General features: G+C 36.3%; 10 non-coding genes across 10 annotated transcripts; all 10 read right to left on the bottom strand.

Moving 5' to 3' along the window:
• Positions 1-2,490: 2,490 nt before the first annotated feature.
• Positions 2,491-2,580, bottom strand: TRNAR-UCU (transfer RNA arginine (anticodon UCU)). The gene is given in 2 exon segments: positions 2,491-2,526; positions 2,544-2,580. It is a non-coding gene; the product is annotated as a tRNA-Arg (tRNA).
• Positions 2,581-3,257: 677 nt separating this feature from the next.
• TRNAR-UCU (transfer RNA arginine (anticodon UCU)) lies at positions 3,258-3,347 on the bottom strand. Its single transcript is given in 2 exon segments — positions 3,258-3,293; positions 3,311-3,347. It is a non-coding gene; the product is annotated as a tRNA-Arg (tRNA).
• Positions 3,348-7,859: 4,512 nt separating this feature from the next.
• Positions 7,860-7,949, bottom strand: TRNAR-UCU (transfer RNA arginine (anticodon UCU)). The gene is given in 2 exon segments: positions 7,860-7,895; positions 7,913-7,949. It is a non-coding gene; the product is annotated as a tRNA-Arg (tRNA).
• A 676-nt stretch (positions 7,950-8,625) lies between these two features.
• TRNAR-UCU (transfer RNA arginine (anticodon UCU)) lies at positions 8,626-8,715 on the bottom strand. The gene is given in 2 exon segments: positions 8,626-8,661; positions 8,679-8,715. It is a non-coding gene; the product is annotated as a tRNA-Arg (tRNA).
• Positions 8,716-11,691: 2,976 nt separating this feature from the next.
• On the bottom strand, positions 11,692-11,781 carry TRNAR-UCU (transfer RNA arginine (anticodon UCU)). The gene is given in 2 exon segments: positions 11,692-11,727; positions 11,745-11,781. It is a non-coding gene; the product is annotated as a tRNA-Arg (tRNA).
• A 677-nt stretch (positions 11,782-12,458) lies between these two features.
• On the bottom strand, positions 12,459-12,548 carry TRNAR-UCU (transfer RNA arginine (anticodon UCU)). Its single transcript is given in 2 exon segments — positions 12,459-12,494; positions 12,512-12,548. It is a non-coding gene; the product is annotated as a tRNA-Arg (tRNA).
• Positions 12,549-16,292: 3,744 nt separating this feature from the next.
• Positions 16,293-16,382, bottom strand: TRNAR-UCU (transfer RNA arginine (anticodon UCU)). The gene is given in 2 exon segments: positions 16,293-16,328; positions 16,346-16,382. It is a non-coding gene; the product is annotated as a tRNA-Arg (tRNA).
• Positions 16,383-19,358: 2,976 nt separating this feature from the next.
• TRNAR-UCU (transfer RNA arginine (anticodon UCU)) lies at positions 19,359-19,448 on the bottom strand. The gene is given in 2 exon segments: positions 19,359-19,394; positions 19,412-19,448. It is a non-coding gene; the product is annotated as a tRNA-Arg (tRNA).
• Positions 19,449-23,191: 3,743 nt separating this feature from the next.
• On the bottom strand, positions 23,192-23,281 carry TRNAR-UCU (transfer RNA arginine (anticodon UCU)). Its single transcript is given in 2 exon segments — positions 23,192-23,227; positions 23,245-23,281. It is a non-coding gene; the product is annotated as a tRNA-Arg (tRNA).
• A 677-nt stretch (positions 23,282-23,958) lies between these two features.
• Positions 23,959-24,048, bottom strand: TRNAR-UCU (transfer RNA arginine (anticodon UCU)). The gene is given in 2 exon segments: positions 23,959-23,994; positions 24,012-24,048. It is a non-coding gene; the product is annotated as a tRNA-Arg (tRNA).
• Between the last annotated feature and the right edge of the window lie 282 nt (positions 24,049-24,330).

Below are 24,330 nucleotides of genomic sequence, written 5' to 3'. Positions count from 1 at the left end.
AGTAATGTTTTATTGCTTATCAGCAATATGTTCCTGTTGCAATGGAAGGCGGACTGCTTTTGATTCAGTTGCATGCTGTATTAGATACATAGGTTCAACTTGGGTCAAATACTAAGATTAAAGCATTGGCCAAAAATAAACATTCCTCACATGCATAATGTTGCTTGTTTGAATAAGAAAGTAAAAAATGATACTCTGGTGGGATTCTAACCCACAACCTTTGAATGACTTTGCCAATTTATTTAGAAGTCCAACGCGCTAACCATTGCGCCACAGAACCAGATGAAAATCCGCTTGCGTACAGTAAGGGATGATCGAAGTTTTGTCAATCCAGTGTTTACTTCACATCACATTATCAAGCCTTTTGGGATACATGAAAGAATGATTGTTTTCTGAAACATAAAATGTCTGTAGCTAGAATCACACTTCTGTGTGAAACCTTGAACTGCACCTTTGTTCGCTTGGGGAGAAATTCAGAGAATAGGGTATTACAGTATTTTCTTGCCAAGTGAATAGGTTTGGACAACAATTCCATACCTTAATAGAAAAGAACTGGATAAAAAGTGCAGCCATACAATTGGTTAACAATACAAAAACACAAAGAGAATATACCATAAATAGCTTTGAAAGAAGATTTTACTTTATATGTCGCTAGAAACATATGTCTGAGTGTAGGGTGTCGTGTTTTTGGTCTATCTCATTTACAGCTATTATAAAAACAATGTTTCTGAAGGAAGGATACATTAGGAAAGTGCAAAGTTTCTGGCAGTGATGTTGTATTGCTTATGAGCAATATGTTCCTGTTGCAATGGAAGGCAGACGTCTTTTGATTCAGTTGCATGCTGTATTAGATACATAGGTTCAACTTGGGTCAAATACTAAGATTAAAGCATCGGCCAAAAATAGACATTCCTCACATGCATAATGTTCCTTGTTTGAATAAGAAAGTAAAAAATGCGACTCTGGTGGGATTCAAACCCACAACCTTTGAATGACTTTGCAAATTCACGTAGAAGTCCAACGCGCTACCCATTGCTCCACAGAGCCAGATAAAAATCCATTTGCGTACAGTAAGGGATGATCGAAGTTTTGTCAATCCAGTGTTTACTTCACATCACATTATCAAGCCTTCTGGGATACATGAAAGAATGATTGTTTTCTGAAGCATAAAATGTCTGTAGCAAGAATCACACTTCTTTGTGAAACCTTGAACTGCACCTTTGTTCGCTTGGGGAGAAATTCAGAGAATAGGGTATTACAGTATTTTCTTGCCAAGTGAATTGGTTTGGACAACAATTCCATACCTTAATAAAAAAGAACTGGATAAAAAGTGCAGACATACAATTGGTTAACAATACAAAAACACAAAGAGACTATACCATAAATAGCTTTGAAAGAAGATTTTACTTTATATGTCGCTATAAACAAATGTCTGAGTGTAGGGTGTCGTGTTTTTGGTCTATCTCATTTACAGCTGTTATAAAGACCATGTTTCTGAAGGAAGGATACATTAGGAAAGTGCCAAGTTTCTGGCAGTAAAGTTTTATTGCTTATCAGCAATATGTTCCTGTTGCAATGGAAGGCGGACTGCTTTTGATTCAGTTGCATGCTGTATTAGATACATAGGTTCAACTTGGGTCAAATACTAAGATTAAAGCATCGGCCAAAAATAAACATTCCTCACATGCATAATGTTGCTTGTTTGAATAAGAAAGTAAAAAATGCTACTCTGGTGGGATTCGAACCCACAACCTTTGAATGACTTTGCCAATTTATTTAGAAGTCCAACGCACTATCCATTGCGCCACAGAGCCAGATGAAAATCCACTTGCGTACAGTAAGGGATGATCAAAGTTTTGTCAATCCAGTGTTTACTTCACATCACATTATCAAGCCTTCTGGGATACATGAAAGAATGATTGTTTTCTGAAACATAAAATGTCTGTAGCTAGAATCACACTTCTGTGTGAAACCTTGAACTGCACCTTTGTTCGCTTGGGGAGAAATTCAGAGAATAGGGTATTACAGTATTTTCTTGCCAAGTGAATAGGTTTGGACAACAATTCCATACCTTAATAAAAAAGAACTGGATAAAAAGTGCAGCCATACAATTGGTTAACAATACAAAAACACAAAGAGAATATACCATAAATAGCTTTGAAAGAAGATTTTACTTTATATGTCGCTAGAAACAAATGTCTGAGTGTAGGGTGTCGTGTTTTGGTCTATCTCATTTACAGCTATTATAAAGACAATGTTTCTGAAGGAAGGATACATTAGGAAAGTGCAAGGTTTCTGGCAGTGGTGTTGTATTGCTCATGAGCAATATGTTCCTGTTGCAATGGAAGGCAGACTGCTTTTGATTCAGTTGCATGGTGTATTAGATACATAGGTTCAACTTGGGTCAAATACTAAGATTAAAGCATCGGCCAAAAATAGACATTCCTCACATGCATAATGTTCCTTGTTTGAATAAGAAAGTAAAAAATGCGACTCTGGTGGGATTCAAACCCACAACCTTTGAATGACTTTGCAAATTCACTTAGAAGTCCAACGCGCTACCCATTGCGCCACAGAGCCAGATAAAAATCCATTTGCGTACAGTAAGGGATGATCGAAGTTTTGTCAATCCAGTGTTTACTTCACATCACATTATCAAGCCTTCTGGGATACATGAAAGAATGATTGTTTTCTGAAGCATAAAATGTCTGTAGCAAGAATCACACTTCTTTGTGAAACCTTGAACTGCACCTTTGTTCGCTTGGGGAGAAATTCAGAGAATAGGGTATTACAGTATTTTCTTGCCAAGTGAATTGGTTTGGACAACAATTCCATACCTTAATAAAAAAGAACTGGATAAAAAGTGCAGACATACAATTGGTTAACAATACAAAAACACAAAGAGAATATACCATAAATAGCTTTGAAAGAAGATTTTACTTTATATGTCGCTATAAACAAATGTCTGAGTGTAGGGTGTCGTGTTTTTGGTCTATCTCATTTACAGCTGTTATAAAGACCATGTTTCTGAAGGAAGGATACATTAGGAAAGTGCCAAGTTTGTGGCAGTAATGTTGTATTGCTTATGAGCAATATATTCCTGTTGCAATGGAAGGCAGACTGCTTTCGATTCAGTTGCATGCTGTATTAGATACATAGGTTCAACTTGGGTCAAATACTAAGATTAAAGCATCGGCCAAAAATAAACATTCCTCACATGCATAATGTTCCTTGTTAGAATAAGAAAGTAAAAAATTCGACTCTGGTGGGATTCGAACCCACAACCTTTAAATGACTTTGCCAATTCACTTAGAAGTCCAATGCGCTATCCATTGCGCCACAGAGCCAGATAAAAATCCACTTTCGTACAGTAAGGGATGATCGAAGTTTTGTCAATCCAGTGTTTACTTCACATCATATTGTCAAGCCTTCTGGGATACATGAAAGAATGATTGTTTTCTGAAACATAAAATGTCTGTAGCAAGAATCACAGTTCGGGGTGAAACCTTGAACTGCACCTTTGTTTGCTTGGGGAGAAATTCAGAGAATAGGGTATTACAGTATTTTCTTGCCAAGTGAATTGGTTTGGACAACAATTCCATACCTTAATAAAAAAGAACTGGATAAAAAGTGCAGACATACAATTGGTTAACAATACAAAAACACAAAGAGAATATACCATAAATAGCTTTGAAAGAAGATTTTACTTTATATGTCGCTAGAAACAAATGTCTGAGTGTAGGGTGTCGTGTTTTTGGTCTATCTCATTTACAGCTGTTATAAAGACCATGTTTCTGAAGGAAGGATACATTAGGAAAGTGCCAAGTTTCTGGCAGTAATGTTTTATTGCTTATCAGCAATATGTTCCTGTTGCAATGGAAGGCGGACTGCTTTTGATTCAGTTGCATGCTGTATTAGATACATAGGTTCAACTTGGGTCAAATACTAAGATTAAAGCATCGGCCAAAAATAAACATTCCTCACATGCATAATGTTCCTTGTTTGAATTAGAAAGTAAAAAATGCGACTCTGGTGGGATTCGAACCCACAACCTTTGAAGGACTTTGCCAATGTACTTAGAAGTCCAACATGCTATCCATTGCGCCACAGAGCCAGATGAAAATCCACTTGCGTACAGTAAGGGATGATCGAAGTTTTGTCAATCCAGTGTTTACTTCACATCACATTATCAAGCCTTCTGGGATACATGAAAGAATGATTGTTTTCTGAAACATAAAATGTCTGTAGCAAGAATCACACTTCTGTGTGAAACCTTGAACTGCACCTTTGTTCGCTTGGGGAGAAATTCAGAGAATAGGGTATTACAGTATTTTCTTGCCAAGTGAATAGGTTTGGACAACAATTCCATACCTTAATAAAAAAGAACTGGATAAAAAGTGCAGACATACAATTGGTTAACAATACAAAAACACAAAGAGAATATACCATAAATAGCTTTGAAAGAAGATTTTACTTTATATGTCGCTAGAAACAAATGTCTGAGTGTAGGGTGTCGTGTTTTTGGTCTATCTCATTTACAGCTATTATAAAGACAATGTTTCTGAAGGAAGGCTACATTAGGAAAGTGCCAAGTTTCTGGCAGTAATGTTGTATTGCTTATGAGCAATATGTTCCTGTTGCAATGGAAGGCAGACTGCTTTTGATTCAGTTGGATTCTGTATTAGATACATAGGTTCAACTTGGGTCAAATACTAAGATTAAAGCATCGGCCAAAAATAAACATTCCTCACATGCATAATGTTCCTTGTTTGAATAAGAAAGTAAAAAATTCAACGCTGGTGGGATTCGAACCCACAACCTTTGAATGACTTTGCCAATTCACTTAGAAGTCCAACGCGCTATCCATTGTGCCACAGAGCCCGATGATAATCAACTTGCGTACATTAAGGGATGATCGAAGTTTTGTCAATCCAGTGTTTACTTCACATCATATTATCAAGCCTTCTGGGATACAAGAAAGAATAATTGTTTTCTGAAACATAAAATGTCTGTAGAAGAATCACACTTCTGGGTGAAACCTTGAACTACACCTTTGTTCCTTTAGGGATAAATTCGGAGAATAGGGTATTACTGTATTTTCTTGCAAACTGAATACGTTTGGACAACAATTCCATACCTTAATAAAAAAGAACTGGATAAAAAGTGCAGCCATACAATTTCTTTAACAATACAAAAACACAAAGAGAATATACCATAAATAGCTTTGAAAGAATATTTTACTTTATATGTCGCTAGAAACAAATGTCTGAGTGTAGGGTGTTGTGTTTTTGGTCTATCTCATTTACAGCTATTATAAAGACAATGTTTCTGAAGGAAGGATACATTAGGAAAGTGCAAAGTTTCTGGCAGTGATGTTGTATTGCTTATGAGCAATATGTTCCTGTTGCAATGGAAGGCAGACTGCTTTTGATTCAGTTGCATGCTGTATTAGATACATAGGTTCAACTTGGGTCAAATACTAAGATTAAAGCATCGGCCAAAAATAGACATTCCTCACATGCATAATGTTCCTTGTTTGAATAAGAAAGTAAAAAATGCGACTCAGGTGGGATTCAAACCCACAACCTTTGAATGACTTTGCAAATTCACTTAGAAGTCCAACGAGCTATCCATTGCGCCACAGAGCCAGATAAAAAACCACTTGCGTACAGTAAGGGATGATCGAAGTTTTGTCAATCCAGTGTTTACTTCACATCATATTATCAAGCCTTCTGGGATACATGAAAGAATGATTGTTTTATGAAACATTAAATGTCTGTAGCAAGAATCACAGTTCGGGGTGAAACCTTGAACTGCACCTTTGTTCGCTTGGGGAGAAATTCAGAGAATAGGGTATTACAGTATTTTCTTTCCAAGTGAATTGGTTTGGACAACAATTCCATACCTTAATAAAAAAGAACTGGATAAAAAGTGCAGACATACAATTGGTTAACAATACAAAAACACAAAGAGAATATACCATAAATAGCTTTGAAAAAAGATTTTACTTTATATGTCGCTAGAAACAAATGTCTGAGTGTAGGGTGTCGTGTTTTTGGTCTATCTCATTTACAGCTATTATAAAGACAATGTTTCTGAAGGAAGGATACATTAGGAAAGTGCCAAGTTTGTGGCAGTAATGTTGTATTGCTTATGAGCAATATATTCCTGTTGCAATGGAAGGCAGACTGCTTTCGATTCAGTTGCATGCTGTATTAGATACATAGGTTCAACTTGGGTCAAATACTAAGATTAAAGCATCGGCCAAAAATAAACATTCCTCACATGCATAATGTTCCTTGTTTGAATAAGAAAGTAAAAAATTCGACTCTGGTGGGATTCGACCCCACAACCTTTAAATGACTTTGCCAATTCACTTAGAAGTCCAACGCGCTATCCATTGCGCCACAGAGCCAGATGAAAATCCACTTGCCTACAGTAAGGGATGATCGAAGTTTTGTCAATCCAGTGTTTACTTCACATCATATTATCAAGCCTTCTGGGATACATGAAAGAATGATTGTTTTATGAAACATTAAATGTCTGTAGCAAGAATCACAGTTCGGGGTGAAACCTTGAACTGCACCTTTGTTCGCTTGGGGAGAAATTCAGAGAATAGGGTATTACAGTATTTTCTTTCCAAGTGAATTGGTTTGGACAACAATTCCATACCTTAATAAAAAAGAACTGGATAAAAAGTGCAGACATACAATTGGTTAACAATACAAAAACACAAAGAGAATATACCATAAATAGCTTTGAAAGAAGATTTTACTTTATATGTCGCTAGAAACAAATGTCTGAGTGTAGGGTGTCGTGTTTTTGGTCTATCTCATTTACAGCTATTATAAAGACAATGTTTCTGAAGGAAGGCTACATTAGGAAAGTGCCAAGTTTCTGGCAGTAATGTTGTATTGCTTATGAGCAATATGTTCCTGTTGCAATGGAAGGCAGACTGCTTTTGATTCAGTTGCATTCTGTATTAGATACATAGGTTCAACTTGGGTCAAATACTAAGATTAAAGCATCGGCCAAAAATAAACATTCCTCACATGCATAATGTTCCTTGTTTGAATAAGAAAGTAAAAAATTCAACGCTGGTGGGATTCGAACCCACAACCTTTGAATGACTTTGCCAATTCACTTAGAAGTCCAACGCGCTATCCATTGTGCCACAGAGCCCGATGATAATCAACTTGCGTACATTAAGGGATGATCGAAGTTTTGTCAATCCAGTGTTTACTTCACATCATATTATCAAGCCTTCTGGGATACAAGAAAGAATAATTGTTTTCTGAAACATAAAATGTCTGTAGAAGAATCACACTTCTGGGTGAAACCTTGAACTACACCTTTGTTCCTTTAGGGATAAATTCGGAGAATAGGGTATTACTGTATTTTCTTGCAAACTGAATACGTTTGGACAACAATTCCATACCTTAATAAAAAAGAACTGGATAAAAAGTGCAGCCATACAATTTCTTTAACAATACAAAAACACAAAGAGAATATACCATAAATAGCTTTGAAAGAATATTTTACTTTATATGTCGCTAGAAACAAATGTCTGAGTGTAGGGTGTTGTGTTTTTGGTCTATCTCATTTACAGCTATTATAAAGACAATGTTTCTGAAGGAAGGATACATTAGGAAAGTGCAAAGTTTCTGGCAGTGATGTTGTATTGCTTATGAGCAATATGTTCCTGTTGCAATGGAAGGCAGACTGCTTTTGATTCAGTTGCATGCTGTATTAGATACATAGGTTCAACTTGGGTCAAATACTAAGATTAAAGCATCGGCCAAAAATAGACATTCCTCACATGCATAATGTTCCTTGTTTGAATAAGAAAGTAAAAAATTCGACTCTGGTGGGATTCGAACCCACAACCTTTAAATGACTTTGCCAATTCACTTAGAAGTCCAATGCGCTATCCATTGCGCCACAGAGCCAGATAAAAATCCACTTTCGTACAGTAAGGGATGATCGAAGTTTTGTCAATCCAGTGTTTACTTCACATCATTTTGTCAAGCCTTCTGGGATACATGAAAGAATGATTGTTTTCTGAAACATAAAATGTCTGTAGCAAGAATCACAGTTCGGGGTGAAACCTTGAACTGCACCTTTGTTTGCTTGGGGAGAAATTCAGAGAATAGGGTATTACAGTATTTTCTTGCCAAGTGAATTGGTTTGGACAACAATTCCATACCTTAATAAAAAAGAACTGGATAAAAAGTGCAGACATACAATTGTTAACAATACAAAAACACAAAGAGAATATACCATAAATAGCTTTGAAAGAAGATTTTACTTTATATGTCGCTAGAAACAAATGTCTGAGTGTAGGGTGTCGTGTTTTTGGTCTATCTCATTTACAGCTATTATAAAGACAATGTTTCTGAAGGAAGGATACATTAGAAAAGTGCCAAGTTTCTGGCAGTGATGTTGTATTGCTTATGAGCAATATGTTCCTGTTGCAATGGAAGGCAGACTGCTTTTGATTCAGTTGCATGCTGTATTAGATACATAGGTTCAACTTGGGTCAAATACTAAGATTAAAGCATCGGCCAAAAATAAACATTCCTCACATGCATAATGTTCCTTGTTTGAATAAGAAAGTAAAAAATGCGACTCTGGTGGGATTCGAACCCACAACCTTTGAATGACTTTGCCAATTCACTTAGAAGTCCAACGCGCTATCCATTGCGCCACAGAGCCAGATGAAAATCCACTTGAGTACAGTAAGGGATGATCGAAGTTTTGTCAATCCAGTGTTTACTTCACATCATATTATCAAGCCTTCTGTGATACAAGAAAGAATAATTGTTTTCTGAAACATAAAATGTCTGTAGAAGAATCACACTTCTGGGTGAAACCTTGAACTACACCTTTGTTCCTTTAGGGATGAATTCGGAGAATAGGGTATTACTGTATTTTCTTGCAAACTGAATACGTTTGGACAACAATTCCATACCTTAATAAAAAAGAACTGGATAAAAAGTGCAGACATACAATTGGTTAACAATACAAAAACACAAAGAGAATATACCATAAATAGCTTTGAAAGAAGATTTTACTTTATATGTCGCTAGAAACAAATGTCTGAGTGTAGGGTGTCGTGTTTTTGGTCTATCTCATTTACAGCTGTTATAAAGACCATGTTTCTGAAGGAAGGATACATTAGGAAAGTGCCAAGTTTCTGGCAGTAATGTTTTATTGCTTATCAGCAATATGTTCCTGTTGCAATGGAAGGCGGACTGCTTTTGATTCAGTTGCATGCTGTATTAGATACATAGGTTCAACTTGGGTCAAATACTAAGATTAAAGCATTGGCCAAAAATAAACATTCCTCACATGCATAATGTTGCTTGTTTGAATAAGAAAGTAAAAAATGATACTCTGGTGGGATTCTAACCCACAACCTTTGAATGACTTTGCCAATTTATTTAGAAGTCCAACGCGCTAACCATTGCGCCACAGAACCAGATGAAAATCCGCTTGCGTACAGTAAGGGATGATCGAAGTTTTGTCAATCCAGTGTTTACTTCACATCACATTATCAAGCCTTTTGGGATACATGAAAGAATGATTGTTTTCTGAAACATAAAATGTCTGTAGCTAGAATCACACTTCTGTGTGAAACCTTGAACTGCACCTTTGTTCGCTTGGGGAGAAATTCAGAGAATAGGGTATTACAGTATTTTCTTGCCAAGTGAATAGGTTTGGACAACAATTCCATACCTTAATAGAAAAGAACTGGATAAAAAGTGCAGCCATACAATTGGTTAACAATACAAAAACACAAAGAGAATATACCATAAATAGCTTTGAAAGAAGATTTTACTTTATATGTCGCTAGAAACATATGTCTGAGTGTAGGGTGTCGTGTTTTTGGTCTATCTCATTTACAGCTATTATAAAAACAATGTTTCTGAAGGAAGGATACATTAGGAAAGTGCAAAGTTTCTGGCAGTGATGTTGTATTGCTTATGAGCAATATGTTCCTGTTGCAATGGAAGGCAGACGTCTTTTGATTCAGTTGCATGCTGTATTAGATACATAGGTTCAACTTGGGTCAAATACTAAGATTAAAGCATCGGCCAAAAATAGACATTCCTCACATGCATAATGTTCCTTGTTTGAATAAGAAAGTAAAAAATGCGACTCTGGTGGGATTCAAACCCACAACCTTTGAATGACTTTGCAAATTCACGTAGAAGTCCAACGCGCTACCCATTGCTCCACAGAGCCAGATAAAAATCCATTTGCGTACAGTAAGGGATGATCGAAGTTTTGTCAATCCAGTGTTTACTTCACATCACATTATCAAGCCTTCTGGGATACATGAAAGAATGATTGTTTTCTGAAGCATAAAATGTCTGTAGCAAGAATCACACTTCTTTGTGAAACCTTGAACTGCACCTTTGTTCGCTTGGGGAGAAATTCAGAGAATAGGGTATTACAGTATTTTCTTGCCAAGTGAATTGGTTTGGACAACAATTCCATACCTTAATAAAAAAGAACTGGATAAAAAGTGCAGACATACAATTGGTTAACAATACAAAAACACAAAGAGACTATACCATAAATAGCTTTGAAAGAAGATTTTACTTTATATGTCGCTATAAACAAATGTCTGAGTGTAGGGTGTCGTGTTTTTGGTCTATCTCATTTACAGCTGTTATAAAGACCATGTTTCTGAAGGAAGGATACATTAGGAAAGTGCCAAGTTTCTGGCAGTAAAGTTTTATTGCTTATCAGCAATATGTTCCTGTTGCAATGGAAGGCGGACTGCTTTTGATTCAGTTGCATGCTGTATTAGATACATAGGTTCAACTTGGGTCAAATACTAAGATTAAAGCATCGGCCAAAAATAAACATTCCTCACATGCATAATGTTGCTTGTTTGAATAAGAAAGTAAAAAATGCTACTCTGGTGGGATTCGAACCCACAACCTTTGAATGACTTTGCCAATTTATTTAGAAGTCCAACGCACTATCCATTGCGCCACAGAGCCAGATGAAAATCCACTTGCGTACAGTAAGGGATGATCAAAGTTTTGTCAATCCAGTGTTTACTTCACATCACATTATCAAGCCTTCTGGGATACATGAAAGAATGATTGTTTTCTGAAACATAAAATGTCTGTAGCTAGAATCACACTTCTGTGTGAAACCTTGAACTGCACCTTTGTTCGCTTGGGGAGAAATTCAGAGAATAGGGTATTACAGTATTTTCTTGCCAAGTGAATAGGTTTGGACAACAATTCCATACCTTAATAAAAAAGAACTGGATAAAAAGTGCAGCCATACAATTGGTTAACAATACAAAAACACAAAGAGAATATACCATAAATAGCTTTGAAAGAAGATTTTACTTTATATGTCGCTAGAAACAAATGTCTGAGTGTAGGGTGTCGTGTTTTGGTCTATCTCATTTACAGCTATTATAAAGACAATGTTTCTGAAGGAAGGATACATTAGGAAAGTGCAAGGTTTCTGGCAGTGGTGTTGTATTGCTCATGAGCAATATGTTCCTGTTGCAATGGAAGGCAGACTGCTTTTGATTCAGTTGCATGGTGTATTAGATACATAGGTTCAACTTGGGTCAAATACTAAGATTAAAGCATCGGCCAAAAATAGACATTCCTCACATGCATAATGTTCCTTGTTTGAATAAGAAAGTAAAAAATGCGACTCTGGTGGGATTCAAACCCACAACCTTTGAATGACTTTGCAAATTCACTTAGAAGTCCAACGCGCTACCCATTGCGCCACAGAGCCAGATAAAAATCCATTTGCGTACAGTAAGGGATGATCGAAGTTTTGTCAATCCAGTGTTTACTTCACATCACATTATCAAGCCTTCTGGGATACATGAAAGAATGATTGTTTTCTGAAGCATAAAATGTCTGTAGCAAGAATCACACTTCTTTGTGAAACCTTGAACTGCACCTTTGTTCGCTTGGGGAGAAATTCAGAGAATAGGGTATTACAGTATTTTCTTGCCAAGTGAATTGGTTTGGACAACAATTCCATACCTTAATAAAAAAGAACTGGATAAAAAGTGCAGACATACAATTGGTTAACAATACAAAAACACAAAGAGAATATACCATAAATAGCTTTGAAAGAAGATTTTACTTTATATGTCGCTATAAACAAATGTCTGAGTGTAGGGTGTCGTGTTTTTGGTCTATCTCATTTACAGCTGTTATAAAGACCATGTTTCTGAAGGAAGGATACATTAGGAAAGTGCCAAGTTTGTGGCAGTAATGTTGTATTGCTTATGAGCAATATATTCCTGTTGCAATGGAAGGCAGACTGCTTTCGATTCAGTTGCATGCTGTATTAGATACATAGGTTCAACTTGGGTCAAATACTAAGATTAAAGCATCGGCCAAAAATAAACATTCCTCACATGCATAATGTTCCTTGTTAGAATAAGAAAGTAAAAAATTCGACTCTGGTGGGATTCGAACCCACAACCTTTAAATGACTTTGCCAATTCACTTAGAAGTCCAATGCGCTATCCATTGCGCCACAGAGCCAGATAAAAATCCACTTTCGTACAGTAAGGGATGATCGAAGTTTTGTCAATCCAGTGTTTACTTCACATCATATTGTCAAGCCTTCTGGGATACATGAAAGAATGATTGTTTTCTGAAACATAAAATGTCTGTAGCAAGAATCACAGTTCGGGGTGAAACCTTGAACTGCACCTTTGTTTGCTTGGGGAGAAATTCAGAGAATAGGGTATTACAGTATTTTCTTGCCAAGTGAATTGGTTTGGACAACAATTCCATACCTTAATAAAAAAGAACTGGATAAAAAGTGCAGACATACAATTGGTTAACAATACAAAAACACAAAGAGAATATACCATAAATAGCTTTGAAAGAAGATTTTACTTTATATGTCGCTAGAAACAAATGTCTGAGTGTAGGGTGTCGTGTTTTTGGTCTATCTCATTTACAGCTGTTATAAAGACCATGTTTCTGAAGGAAGGATACATTAGGAAAGTGCCAAGTTTCTGGCAGTAATGTTTTATTGCTTATCAGCAATATGTTCCTGTTGCAATGGAAGGCGGACTGCTTTTGATTCAGTTGCATGCTGTATTAGATACATAGGTTCAACTTGGGTCAAATACTAAGATTAAAGCATCGGCCAAAAATAAACATTCCTCACATGCATAATGTTCCTTGTTTGAATTAGAAAGTAAAAAATGCGACTCTGGTGGGATTCGAACCCACAACCTTTGAAGGACTTTGCCAATGTACTTAGAAGTCCAACATGCTATCCATTGCGCCACAGAGCCAGATGAAAATCCACTTGCGTACAGTAAGGGATGATCGAAGTTTTGTCAATCCAGTGTTTACTTCACATCACATTATCAAGCCTTCTGGGATACATGAAAGAATGATTGTTTTCTGAAACATAAAATGTCTGTAGCAAGAATCACACTTCTGTGTGAAACCTTGAACTGCACCTTTGTTCGCTTGGGGAGAAATTCAGAGAATAGGGTATTACAGTATTTTCTTGCCAAGTGAATAGGTTTGGACAACAATTCCATACCTTAATAAAAAAGAACTGGATAAAAAGTGCAGACATACAATTGGTTAACAATACAAAAACACAAAGAGAATATACCATAAATAGCTTTGAAAGAAGATTTTACTTTATATGTCGCTAGAAACAAATGTCTGAGTGTAGGGTGTCGTGTTTTTGGTCTATCTCATTTACAGCTATTATAAAGACAATGTTTCTGAAGGAAGGCTACATTAGGAAAGTGCCAAGTTTCTGGCAGTAATGTTGTATTGCTTATGAGCAATATGTTCCTGTTGCAATGGAAGGCAGACTGCTTTTGATTCAGTTGGATTCTGTATTAGATACATAGGTTCAACTTGGGTCAAATACTAAGATTAAAGCATCGGCCAAAAATAAACATTCCTCACATGCATAATGTTCCTTGTTTGAATAAGAAAGTAAAAAATTCAACGCTGGTGGGATTCGAACCCACAACCTTTGAATGACTTTGCCAATTCACTTAGAAGTCCAACGCGCTATCCATTGTGCCACAGAGCCCGATGATAATCAACTTGCGTACATTAAGGGATGATCGAAGTTTTGTCAATCCAGTGTTTACTTCACATCATATTATCAAGCCTTCTGGGATACAAGAAAGAATAATTGTTTTCTGAAACATAAAATGTCTGTAGAAGAATCACACTTCTGGGTGAAACCTTGAACTACACCTTTGTTCCTTTAGGGATAAATTCGGAGAATAGGGTATTACTGTATTTTCTTGCAAACTGAATACGTTTGGACAACAATTCCATACCTTAATAAAAAAGAACTGGATAAAAAGTGCAGCCATACAATTTCTTTAACAATACAAAAACACAAAGAGAATATACCATAAATAGCTTTGAAAGAATATTTTACTTTATATGTCGCTAGAAACAAATGTCTGAGTGTAGGGTGTTGTGTTTTTGGTCTATCTCATTTACAGCTATTATAAAGACAATGTTTCTGAAGGAAGGATACATTAGGAAAGTGCAAAGTTTCTGGCAGTGATGTTGTATTGCTTATGAGCAATATGTTCCTGTTGCAATGGAAGGCAGACTGCTTTTGATTCAGTTGCATGCTGTATTAGATACATAGGTTCAACTTGGGTCAAATACTAAGATTAAAGCATCGGCCAAAAATAGACATTCCTCACATGCATAATGTTCCTTGTTTGAATAAGAAAGTAAAAAATGCGACTCAGGTGGGATTCAAACCCACAACCTTTGAATGACTTTGCAAATTCACTTAGAAGTCCAACGAGCTATCCATTGCGCCACAGAGCCAGATAAAAAACCACTTGCGTACAGTAAGGGATGATCGAAGTTTTGTCAATCCAGTGTTTACTTCACATCATATTATCAAGCCTTCTGGGATACATGAAAGAATGATTGTTTTATGAAACATTAAATGTCTGTAGCAAGAATCACAGTTCGGGGTGAAACCTTGAACTGCACCTTTGTTCGCTTGGGGAGAAATTCAGAGAATAGGGTATTACAGTATTTTCTTTCCAAGTGAATTGGTTTGGACAACAATTCCATACCTTAATAAAAAAGAACTGGATAAAAAGTGCAGACATACAATTGGTTAACAATACAAAAACACAAAGAGAATATACCATAAATAGCTTTGAAAAAAGATTTTACTTTATATGTCGCTAGAAACAAATGTCTGAGTGTAGGGTGTCGTGTTTTTGGTCTATCTCATTTACAGCTATTATAAAGACAATGTTTCTGAAGGAAGGATACATTAGGAAAGTGCCAAGTTTGTGGCAGTAATGTTGTATTGCTTATGAGCAATATATTCCTGTTGCAATGGAAGGCAGACTGCTTTCGATTCAGTTGCATGCTGTATTAGATACATAGGTTCAACTTGGGTCAAATACTAAGATTAAAGCATCGGCCAAAAATAAACATTCCTCACATGCATAATGTTCCTTGTTTGAATAAGAAAGTAAAAAATTCGACTCTGGTGGGATTCGACCCCACAACCTTTAAATGACTTTGCCAATTCACTTAGAAGTCCAATGCGCTATCCATTGCGCCACAGAGCCAGATAAAAATCCACTTTCGTACAGTAAGGGATGATCGAAGTTTTGTCAATCCAGTGTTTACTTCACATCATATTGTCAAGCCTTCTGGGATACATGAAAGAATGATTGTTTTCTGAAACATAAAATGTCTGTAGCAAGAATCACAGTTCGGGGTGAAACCTTGAACTGCACCTTTGTTTGCTTGGGGAGAAATTCAGAGAATAGGGTATTACAGTATTTTCTTGCCAAGTGAATTGGTTTGGACAACAATTCCATACCTTAATAAAAAAGAACTGGATAAAAAGTGCAGACATACAATTGTTAACAATACAAAAACACAAAGAGAATATACCATAAATAGCTTTGAAAGAAGATTTTACTTTATATGTCGCTAGAAACAAATGTCTGAGTGTAGGGTGTCGTGTTTTTGGTCTATCTCATTTACAGCTATTATAAAGACAATGTTTCTGAAGGAAGGATACATTAGAAAAGTGCCAAGTTTCTGGCAGTGATGTTGTATTGCTTATGAGCAATATGTTCCTGTTGCAATGGAAGGCAGACTGCTTTTGATTCAGTTGCATGCTGTATTAGATACATAGGTTCAACTTGGGTCAAATACTAAGATTAAAGCATCGGCCAAAAATAAACATTCCTCACATGCATAATGTTCCTTGTTTGAATAAGAAAGTAAAAAATGCGACTCTGGTGGGATTCAAACCCACAACCTTTGAATGACTTTGCCAATTCACTTAGAAGTCCAACGCGCTATCCATTGCGCCACAGAGCCAGATGAAAATCCACTTGAGTACAGTAAGGGATGATCAAAGTTTTGTCAATCCAGTGTTTACTTCACATCATATTATCAAGCCTTCTGTGATACAAGAAAGAATAATTGTTTTCTGAAACATAAAATGTCTGTAGAAGAATCACACTTCTGGGTGAAACCTTGAACTACACCTTTGTTCCTTTAGGGATGAATTCGGAGAATAGGGTATTACTGTATTTTCTTGCAAACTGAATACGTTTGGACAACAATTCCATACCTTAATAAAAAAGAACTGGATAAAAAGTGCAGACATACAATTGGTTAACAATACAAAAACACAAAGAGAATATACCATAAATAGCTTTGAAAGAAGATTTTACTTTATATGTCGCTAGAAACAAATGTCTGAGTGTAGGGTGTCGTGTTTTTGGTCTATCTCATTTACAGCTGTTATAAAGACCATGTTTCTGAAGGAAGGATACATTAGGAAAGTGCCAAGTTTCTGGCAGTAATGTTTTATTGTTTATCAGCAATATGTTCCTGTTGCAATGGAAGGCGGACTGCTTTTGATTCAGTTGCATGCTGTATTAGATACATAGGTTCAACTTGGGTCAAATACTAAGATTAAAGCATTGGCCAAAAATAAACATTCCTCACATGCATAATGTTGCTTGTTTGAATAAGAAAGTAAAAAATGATACTCTGGTGGGATTCTAACCCACAACCTTTGAATGACTTTGCCAATTTATTTAGAAGTCCAACGCGCTAACCATTGCGCCACAGAACCAGATGAAAATCCGCTTGCGTACAGTAAGGGATGATCGAAGTTTTGTCAATCCAGTGTTTACTTCACATCACATTATCAAGCCTTCTGGGATACATGAAAGAATGATTGTTTTCTGAAACATAAAATGTCTGTAGCTAGAATCACACTTCTGTGTGAAACCTTGAACTGCACCTTTGTTCGCTTGGGGAGAAATTCAGAGAATAGGGTATTACAGTATTTTCTTGCCAAGTGAATAGGTTTGGACAACAATTCCATACCTTAATAGAAAAGAACTGGATAAAAAGTGCAGCCATACAATTGGTTAACAATACAAAAACACAAAGAGAATATACCATAAATAGCTTTGAAAGAAGATTTTACTTTATATGTCGCTAGAAACATATGTCTGAGTGTAGGGTGTCGTGTTTTTGGTCTATCTCATTTACAGCTATTATAAAAACAATGTTTCTGAAGGAAGGATACATTAGGAAAGTGCAAAGTTTCTGGCAGTGATGTTGTATTGCTTATGAGCAATATGTTCCTGTTGCAATGGAAGGCAGACTGCTTTTGATTCAGTTGCATGCTGTATTAGATACATAGGTTCAACTTGGGTCAAATACTAAGATTAAAGCATCGGCCAAAAATAGACATTCCTCACATGCATAATGTTCCTTGTTTGAATAAGAAAGTAAAAAATGCGACTCTGGTGGGATTCAAACCCACAACCTTTGAATGACTTTGCAAATTCACGTAGAAGTCCAACGCGCTACCCATTGCTCCACAGAGCCAGATAAAAATCCATTTGCGTACAGTAAGGGATGATCGAAGTTTTGTCAATCCAGTGTTTACTTCACATCACATTATCAAGCCTTCTGGGATACATGAAAGAATGATTGTTTTCTGAAGCATAAAATGTCTGTAGCAAGAATCACACTTCTTTGTGAAACCTTGAACTGCACCTTTGTTCGCTTGGGGAGAAATTCAGAGAATAGGGTATTACAGTATTTTCTTGCCAAGTGAATTGGTTTGGACAACAATTCCATACCTTAATAAAAAAGAACTGGATAAAAAGTGCAGACATACAATTGGTTAACAATACAAAAACACAAAGAGACTATACCATAAATAGCTTTGAAAGAAGATTTTACTTTATATGTCGCTATAAACAAATGTCTGAGTGTAGGGTGTCGTGTTTTTGGTCTATCTCATTTACAGCTGTTATAAAGACCATGTTTCTGAAGGAAGGATACATTAGGAAAGTGCCAAGTTTCTGGCAGTAAAGTTTTATTGCTTATCAGCAATATGTTCCTGTTGCAATGGAAGGCGTACTGCTTTTGATTCAGTTGCATGCTGTATTAGATACATAGGTTCAACTTGGGTCAAATACTAAGATTAAAGCATCGGCCAAAAATAAACATTCCTCACATGCATAATGTTGCTTGTTTGAATAAGAAAGTAAAAAATGCTACGCTGGTGGGATTCGAACCCACAACCTTTGAATGACTTTGCCAATTTATTTAGAAGTCCAACGCACTATCCATTGCGCCACAGAGCCAGATGAAAATCCACTTGCGTACAGTAAGGGATGATCGAAGTTTTGTCAATCCAGTGTTTACTTCACATCATATTGTCAAGCCTTCTGGGATACATGAAAGAATGATTGTTTTCTGAAACATAAAATGTCTGTAGCAAGAATCACAGTTCGGGGTGAAACCTTGAACTGCACCTTTGTTTGCTTGGGGAGAAATTCAGAGAATAGGGTATTACAGTATTTTCTTGCCAAGTGAATTGGTTTGGACAACAATTCCATACCTTAATAAAAAAGAACTGGATAAAAAGTGCAGACATACAATTGTTAACAATACAAAAACACAAAGAGAATATACCATAAATAGCTTTGAAAGAAGATTTTACTTTATATGTCGCTAGAAACAAATGTCTGAGTGTAGGGTGTCGTGTTTTTGGTCTATCTCATTTACAGCTATTATAAAGACAATGTTTCTGAAGGAAGGATACATTAGAAAAGTGCCAAGTTTCTGGCAGTGATGTTGTATTGCTTATGAGCAATATGTTCCTGTTGCAATGGAAGGCAGACTGCTTTTGATTCAGTTGCATGCTGTATTAGATACATAGGTTCAACTTGGGTCAAATACTAAGATTAAAGCATCGGCCAAAAATAAACATTCCTCACATGCATAATGTTCCTTGTTTGAATAAGAAAGTAAAAAATGCGACTCTGGTGGGATTCAAACCCACAACCTTTGAATGACTTTGCCAATTCACTTAGAAGTCCAACGCGCTATCCATTGCGCCACAGAGCCAGATGAAAATCCACTTGAGTACAGTAAGGGATGATCGAAGTTTTGTCAATCCAGTGTTTACTTCACATCATATTATCAAGCCTTCTGTGATACAAGAAAGAATAATTGTTTTCTGAAACATAAAATGTCTGTAGAAGAATCACACTTCTGGGTGAAACCTTGAACTACACCTTTGTTCCTTTAGGGATGAATTCGGAGAATAGGGTATTACTGTATTTTCTTGCAAACTGAATACGTTTGGACAACAATTCCATACCTTAATAAAAAAGAACTGGATAAAAAGTGCAGACATACAATTGGTTAACAATACAAAAACACAAAGAGAATATACCATAAATAGCTTTGAAAGAAGATTTTACTTTATATGTCGCTAGAAACAAATGTCTGAGTGTAGGGTGTCGTGTTTTTGGTCTATCTCATTTACAGCTGTTATAAAGACCATGTTTCTGAAGGAAGGATACATTAGGAAAGTGCCAAGTTTCTGGCAGTAATGTTTTATTGTTTATCAGCAATATGTTCCTGTTGCAATGGAAGGCGGACTGCTTTTGATTCAGTTGCATGCTGTATTAGATACATAGGTTCAACTTGGGTCAAATACTAAGATTAAAGCATTGGCCAAAAATAAACATTCCTCACATGCATAATGTTGCTTGTTTGAATAAGAAAGTAAAAAATGATACTCTGGTGGGATTCTAACCCACAACCTTTGAATGACTTTGCCAATTTATTTAGAAGTCCAACGCGCTAACCATTGCGCCACAGAACCAGATGAAAATCCGCTTGCGTACAGTAAGGGATGATCGAAGTTTTGTCAATCCAGTGTTTACTTCACATCACATTATCAAGCCTTCTGGGATACATGAAAGAATGATTGTTTTCTGAAACATAAAATGTCTGTAGCTAGAATCACACTTCTGTGTGAAACCTTGAACTGCACCTTTGTTCGCTTGGGGAGAAATTCAGAGAATAGGGTATTACAGTATTTTCTTGCCAAGTGAATAGGTTTGGACAACAATTCCATACCTTAATAGAAAAGAACTGGATAAAAAGTGCAGCCATACAATTGGTTAACAATACAAAAACACAAAGAGAATATACCATAAATAGCTTTGAAAGAAGATTTTACTTTATATGTCGCTAGAAACATATGTCTGAGTGTAGGGTGTCGTGTTTTTGGTCTATCTCATTTACAGCTATTATAAAAACAATGTTTCTGAAGGAAGGATACATTAGGAAAGTGCAAAGTTTCTGGCAGTGATGTTGTATTGCTTATGAGCAATATGTTCCTGTTGCAATGGAAGGCAGACTGCTTTTGATTCAGTTGCATGCTGTATTAGATACATAGGTTCAACTTGGGTCAAATACTAAGATTAAAGCATCGGCCAAAAATAGACATTCCTCACATGCATAATGTTCCTTGTTTGAATAAGAAAGTAAAAAATGCGACTCTGGTGGGATTCAAACCCACAACCTTTGAATGACTTTGCAAATTCACGTAGAAGTCCAACGCGCTACCCATTGCTCCACAGAGCCAGATAAAAATCCATTTGCGTACAGTAAGGGATGATCGAAGTTTTGTCAATCCAGTGTTTACTTCACATCACATTATCAAGCCTTCTGGGATACATGAAAGAATGATTGTTTTCTGAAGCATAAAATGTCTGTAGCAAGAATCACACTTCTTTGTGAAACCTTGAACTGCACCTTTGTTCGCTTGGGGAGAAATTCAGAGAATAGGGTATTACAGTATTTTCTTGCCAAGTGAATTGGTTTGGACAACAATTCCATACCTTAATAAAAAAGAACTGGATAAAAAGTGCAGACATACAATTGGTTAACAATACAAAAACACAAAGAGACTATACCATAAATAGCTTTGAAAGAAGATTTTACTTTATATGTCGCTATAAACAAATGTCTGAGTGTAGGGTGTCGTGTTTTTGGTCTGTCTCATTTACAGCTGTTATAAAGACCATGTTTCTGAAGGAAGGATACATTAGGAAAGTGCCAAGTTTCTGGCAGTAAAGTTTTATTGCTTATCAGCAATATGTTCCTGTTGCAATGGAAGGCGGACTGCTTTTGATTCAGTTGCATGCTGTATTAGATACATAGGTTCAACTTGGGTCAAATACTAAGATTAAAGCATCGGCCAAAAATAAACATTCCTCACATGCATAATGTTGCTTGTTTGAATAAGAAAGTAAAAAATGCTACTCTGGTGGGATTCGAACCCACAACCTTTGAATGACTTTGCCAATTTATTTAGAAGTCCAACGCACTATCCATTGCGCCACAGAGCCAGATGAAAATCCACTTGCGTACAGTAAGGGATGATCAAAGTTTTGTCAATCCAGTGTTTACTTCACATCACATTATCAAGCCTTCTGGGATACATGAAAGAATGATTGTTTTCTGAAACATAAAATGTCTGTAGCTAGAATCACACTTCTGTGTGAAACCTTGAACTGCACCTTTGTTCGCTTGGGGAGAAATTCAGAGAATAGGGTATTACAGTATTTTCTTGCCAAGTGAATAGGTTTGGACAACAATTCCATACCTTAATAAAAAAGAACTGGATAAAAAGTGCAGCCATACAATTGGTTAACAATACAAAAACACAAAGAGAATATACCATAAATAGCTTTGAAAGAAGATTTTACTTTATATGTCGCTAGAAACAAATGTCTGAGTGTAGGGTGTCGTGTTTTGGTCTATCTCATTTACAGCTATTATAAAGACAATGTTTCTGAAGGAAGGCTACATTAGGAAAGTGCCAAGTTTCTGGCAGTAATGTTGTATTGCTTATGAGCAATATGTTCCTGTTGCAATGGAAGGCAGACTGCTTTTGATTCAGTTGCATGCTGTATTAGATACATAGGTTCAACTTGGGTCAAATACTAAGATTAAAGCATCGGCCAAAAATAGACATTCCTCACATGCATAATGTTCCTTGTTTGAATAAGAAAGTAAAAAATGCGACTCTGGTGGGATTCAAACCCACAACCTTTGAATGACTTTGCAAATTCACTTAGAAGTCCAACGCGCTATCCATTGTGCCACAGAGCCCGATGATAATCAACTTGCGTACATTAAGGGATGATCGAAGTTTTGTCAATCCAGTGTTTACTTCACATCATATTATCAAGCCTTCTGGGATACAAGAAAGAATAATTGTTTTCTGAAACATAAAATGTCTGTAGCTAGAATCACACTTCTGTGTGAAACCTTGAACTGCACCTTTGTTCGCTTGGGGAGAAATTCAGAGAAGAGGGTATTACAGTATTTTCTTGCCAAGTGAATATGTTTGGACAACAATTCCATACCTTAATAAAAAAGAACTGGATAAAAAGTGCAGCCATACAATTGGTTAACAATACAAAAACACAAAGAGAATATACCATAAATAGCTTTGAAAGTAGATTTTATTTTATATGTCGCTAGAAACAAATGTCTGAGTGTAGGGTGTCGTGTTATTGGTCTATCTCATTTACAGCTATTATAAAGACAATGTTTCTGAAGGAAGGATACATTAGGAAAGTGCAAAGATTCTGGCAGTGATGTTGTATTGCTTATGAGCAATATGTTCCTGTTGCAATGGAAGGCAGACTGCTTTTGATTCAGTTGCATGCTGTATTAGATACATAGGTTCAACTTGGGTCAAATACTAAGATTAAAGCATCGGCCAAAAATAAACATTCCTCACATGCATAATGTTCCTTGTTTGAATAAGAAAGTAAAAAAAGCGACTCTGGTGGGATTCGAACCCACAACCTTTGAATGACTTTGCCAATTCACTTAGAAGTCCAATGCGCTATCCATTGCGCCACAGAGCCAGATGAAAATTCATTTGTGTACAGTAAGGGATGATCGAAGTTTTGTCAATCCAGTGTTTACTTCACATCACATTATCAAGCCTTCTGGGATACATGAAAGAATGATTGTTTTCTGAAACATAAAATGTCTGTAGCAAGAATCACACTTCTGTGTGAAACCTTGAACTGCACCTTTGTTCGCTTGGGGAGAAATTCAGAGAATAGGGTATTACAGTATTTTCTTGCCAAGTGAATAGGTTTGGACAACAATTCCATACCTTAATAAAAAAGAACTGGATAAAAAGTGCATACATACAATTGGTTAACAATACAAAAACACAAAGAGAATATACCATAAATAGCTTTGAAAGAAGATTTTACTTTATATATCGCTAGAAACAAATGTCTGAGTGTAGGGTGTCGTGTTTTTGGTCTATCTCATTTACAGCTATTATAAAGACAATGTTTCTGAAGGAAAGATACATTAGGAAAGTGCAAAGTTTCTGGCAGTGATGTTGTATTGCTTATGAGCAATATGTTCCTGTTGCAATGGAAGGCAGACTGCTTTTGATTCAGTTGCATGCTGTATTAGATACTTAGGTTCAACTTGGGTCAAATACTAAGATTAAAGCATCGGCCAAAAATAGACATTCCTCACATGCATAATGTTCCTTGTTTGAATAAGAAAGTAAAAAATGCGACTCTGGTGGGATTCAAACCCACAACCTTTGAATGACTTTGCAAATTCACTTAGAAGTCCAACGCGCTACCCATTGCGCCACAGAGCCAGATAAAAATCCATTTGCGTACAGTAAGGGATGATCGAAGTTTTGTCAATCCAGTGTTTACTTCACATCACATTATCAAGCCTTCTGGGATACATGAAAGAATGATTGTTTTCTGAAGCATAAAATGTCTGTAGCAAGAATCACACTTCTTTGTGAAACCTTGAACTGCACCTTTGTTCGCTTGGGGAGAAATTCAGAGAATAGGGTATTACAGTATTTTCTTGCCAAGTGAATAGGTTTGGACAACAATTCCATACCTTAATAAAAAAGAACTGGATAAAA

The sequence above is a fragment of the Ambystoma mexicanum genome (assembly GCF_040938575.1).
Source record: "Ambystoma mexicanum isolate Mex_15411 chromosome 12 unlocalized genomic scaffold, UKY_AmexF1_1 Mex_chr12_unloc.1, whole genome shotgun sequence".
Lineage (NCBI taxonomy): Eukaryota > Metazoa > Chordata > Amphibia > Caudata > Ambystomatidae > Ambystoma > Ambystoma mexicanum.
The sequence above is the reverse complement of the archived record's forward strand: the minus strand, read 5'-3'. Positions and strand labels throughout refer to the sequence as shown.